At 33.0% G+C, this 3,890-nt stretch overlaps 1 long non-coding RNA gene and 1 pseudogene across 1 annotated transcript in view; one reads left to right on the plus strand and one right to left on the minus strand.

Annotated features, from left to right (window-relative positions):
* Window positions 1-675: 675 nt before the first annotated feature.
* LOC148908464 (uncharacterized) overlaps window positions 676-3,890 on the minus strand; it is a 10,556-nt gene continuing 7,341 nt past the window's right edge. The window contains exons 2-3 of the long non-coding RNA XR_016120760.1: window positions 2,059-2,140; window positions 676-1,842 (exon numbers count right to left, since the gene is read on the minus strand). This is a non-coding gene — a long non-coding RNA (uncharacterized LOC148908464). The remainder of the gene's footprint in view (window positions 1,843-2,058; window positions 2,141-3,890) is intronic.
* LOC148908465 (uncharacterized) overlaps window positions 3,521-3,890 on the plus strand; it is a 1,072-nt pseudogene continuing 702 nt past the window's right edge.

Below are 3,890 nucleotides of genomic sequence, written 5' to 3' on the forward strand. Positions count from 1 at the left end.
TGGAAAGCTCATGTAGCTTTTGTGGCCAAAAAAATCAGGAGAAACATAGGCTTACTTTCTAAAGTTAGACACTATACTTCCGAGAACATACTTGTTAATCTATATTACAGTCTCATATATCCTTTTCTCACATATGGAATTATAACATGGGGAAATACATATCCATCCACAACAAAGTTGTTACATTTGCTTCAAAAGAAAGCACTTAGATTGATATCATTCTCTGGCTATAGGGATCACACAAACCCACTTTTCCTAAAATACAATATACTCAAATTTCCTGAGCTTGTCTTCTTACACAATGCCATTTTCGTTTATAACTTTAGAACTGGGAAGCTCCCCAAATGCTTCGATTCGTTTTTTGAACCAATTGAAAGAAGACATAAGTATAACACTAGACTTGCCTATAACTGCTGTTACTCTCTCCCAAAAGCACGTACTGACTATGGTAAATTTGCTCTGAAATTTGCTGGTGTGAAAACTTGGAATGCTATTGAAAAGGATTTAAAGCAAGCTCCCAGCATATCGTCATTCAAAAATACATTGATAAAATCCTTGTTAAAGAATTATGAAACATAATTTTCCATGTTATGTCCTTGATTTTTCTCTCATGTAGATATCATCCTATCCATTTCCAGTATGAATATACGTCGTCACATACAAATATATAAACAATTTAAGTATTAATGTACATTATTATAAATATAAGTTTAATATAATTATGCTTATTCTTCCATTCTTCCTTACTTTTTTCCTTTATACATAGATTAGTACTAATATACATATCATACATATATATGCTTATTTTTCCTTTACTCTTGCATTGCTATCTACTTGCCTAGTTATATTGTACATAAGTTGGAAGCTTCCTGTCCTGTATAGCCCTTATAGGTTATTATAGCGAGCTTGCATCTAATATTCAAGGTAATAGTTGAATTTAATTTAAAATTTGTAAAAGTGATGCAAATAAAACATTGTCATTGTCATTGTCATAAACTAAGTCCTTTTATTTCTAATCTTTTAAGTGTTTTATCTTAGGATGTCTTAATTGAGGTTGTGCGATCATTTAATGAAGGTCTGATACTGACCCTTTTTTATATACACTATACATGTATATCACATATTATGCTCAAATCTGAAATACTATTACTTTTAAAATTAGCTTTAAGAAAAATCCCTTTATTATTATCATAAAAACCTATCGGTTGAAGAATAATAATATGAGTAAAATGGAGCACAAACAGTATAACTGTGAAACTTTAGTAAAACACAATTGCACAAATTCGTACAAAATGCTTGGTTTTCTATTGTTTATTTAGCAATTTTGTACGAAATAGTATTAATTTGTATTTCACAGATATACTGTTTACACTCTACCCGTATTATACAAACATATATACATATAATAGTATGCAATTGTTGATAAAGAAATAAAAATCTCATAAACAAAAATATAATTTTTGCTGTCTCTTGATTTAAACTTCATATTCTTCGTTTGCAGTTAGAACTGGTTAGAACCCCAGCAAGATTTTAGACTCGATCTTGCAAAGCAGCGTATCAATGGCTTCTCGTCAAGAAAGCACCTTGCCATCAATTTGGAGTCTCCTTTGGTAGCCTATCCAAGTGCTCAAGCAAGTTACATTTCTGTGTCAATCGATGGCCGCAAGCAGCAGTGTGTCTGCTGCAAGAGAATCCAGAGGAAAACACCAAAAGGGTATCCAGTGGAGACCAAGTTCAAGTGCCAACAGTGTGGTGTCTCTCTGTGCAAGGACCCATGTTTTAGAGCTTACCACTTGGACTCTTAATTTTGCTATTAGTCCTATATTTTGCTTTTGAGTGAATCTTAAATGAAACCATATTGGTTGTAAATAATATTTAACATAATTTTTCTACGAAAAAAATGTTTTCTGTTATCGAAATACCCAGTCTATTTGTAGTATAAGACATGACAATGGAAGCGCTAATGGCGGCAAATTTGAATTTTCTAATGAACACAAAACATTTTGCTGTTTTTTGGTCACAGCCTATGGTATGGATATGTACTCAGTGCCTACTTACCGATTTCAGTACACTTCAGCTTTCTGCAAACATCATAAAAGACAAATACAGTGGATCTGTTGCCAGGGAGACCGCAGAGGTACTGAAAGGAATGAGGAGTTATGAGAAAGAAGTGAAATGCGATTTTTCGCAAGTGAGTGCATGCCAAATTCAAGAAGAAACACGACCTCAATAATGGACAGCAGGATGCACAAGAGGGCCTTCTTTTCCTCCTAAATGATCTGAAGGATGAAATTTTGGCAGATGGAAGCACTGCTAGCCAAAAAGCAAGCATATGCTAACAACGTGCAAAACATGCTTGTGTGGCCAAAATTCACATGTCCAAGATGACATCCAACTGTCTATACCACTGTCTTTCCCGATTGGCAAGATAACATTGGAATATTGGAAAGATAACATGTTCAAAATCAAATTGATGACGCATTCAAAGGTGAAATCCTTAAAAAACGGGAATGCATGGTGGAAAGTGAAAGCTGCAAAAAAAACTACCAACGATCTGAAATACGAACAAATATTGGGGCCTTCAGCTTTAATCTTAACCATGAAGCATTATGATGTAAATGGAGAAAAGATCAGAAGACGGATTCAAACAGATAGTACTGTTTATACCCAGTTCACTAATTTGAGCAAATAAACGACCTAAATTTCATCCATGATGCAGTTTTGTTGGAAAGTTTCATTAACATTGATGAAAATGCCAATTTTGCATGGAGACTGAATAAACCCATGGATAACACATCCTCCATGAAAAGAAGGAATATAATTTTAAAACAATCATTTATACTTTGAAATAAACTTCATTGAAGTGAAAAATGTGTTGCTTGATGATAGATCATTTCAATGATCACACTCTTTCTTAATAACAATAACAATAACTTTACTTCAAACCCAATAGTCTTCTTGGAACCATAAAGCTTGAAAATGACAAGTTTTTCTCTGTTTTTTTTCGCTTGCATGGAATAATAATTTAATAATAATAATAATAATAGTAATAATAATAAGCATTCATTAATTTATATTGCACTTTTTAGCATATAATGATCAAAAGCGCATTACAACGATAAATATACAATATACAAACATATACATATATACAATAAAATTCAGAAATGACAATACATTGTTTATAATCTATGAAGTATTAAACGCCAACTTAAAAAGATGACATTGACAATCTATTGAGCGAATACAAAACCATTAGCATGAATGTAACATTCTCTTGTGTGGTTTGACATGAATTGCATGTTTTAAATAAATAAAGATATTATAAGAGAAAAAGTCAATCAATGGTGCTTTTTTGTTTTCGAAAAATATTGTCACTAAAACAACATTTTGAAACCTAACATGAGAATGTTTTACACGTTCTGTAAAAACAACTTTCCAAAATGATATAAAAAGCAGTCATCTCAGAAAGGCCACCGCAGTGAAGACATACTAACGTTTTGTGGTTAGTTGATTAACGATGCCTCTTCGAAATTGGATTTTGCTTGAACAAAGAGAAAGGATTATCAGGGCTTTTGAAGATGCAAACAAAGATTATTTAATGGTAGAAGATACTATTGGCGTAAACAGGTCAACTGCTAGAAGTATCGTAGCAAGGTATGTGCATGAAGGTCGAATCGCTGAAAGACCACATGGAGGTGCCAACAATGTTCATGTGGACAATGAAATGAAAGACTGCCTCAACAACATATTGAACGACAACTGCATGTTAACTTTGGCACAAATAAACCAAGAACTGAGACGACACCTTCCGGGAAAGCCTATAATTCATGATTGTACTGTGGCAGGAACTTTAGACAGAATGCTGTTTCGTTTTAAACTTGCTAGAC

Source organism: Actinia tenebrosa, unplaced genomic scaffold (genome assembly GCF_029948245.1).
Source record: "Actinia tenebrosa isolate PJP-AT-01 unplaced genomic scaffold, QUT_ActTen_1.0 PGA_scaffold3__52_contigs__length_22856419, whole genome shotgun sequence".
NCBI lineage: Eukaryota > Metazoa > Cnidaria > Anthozoa > Actiniaria > Actiniidae > Actinia > Actinia tenebrosa.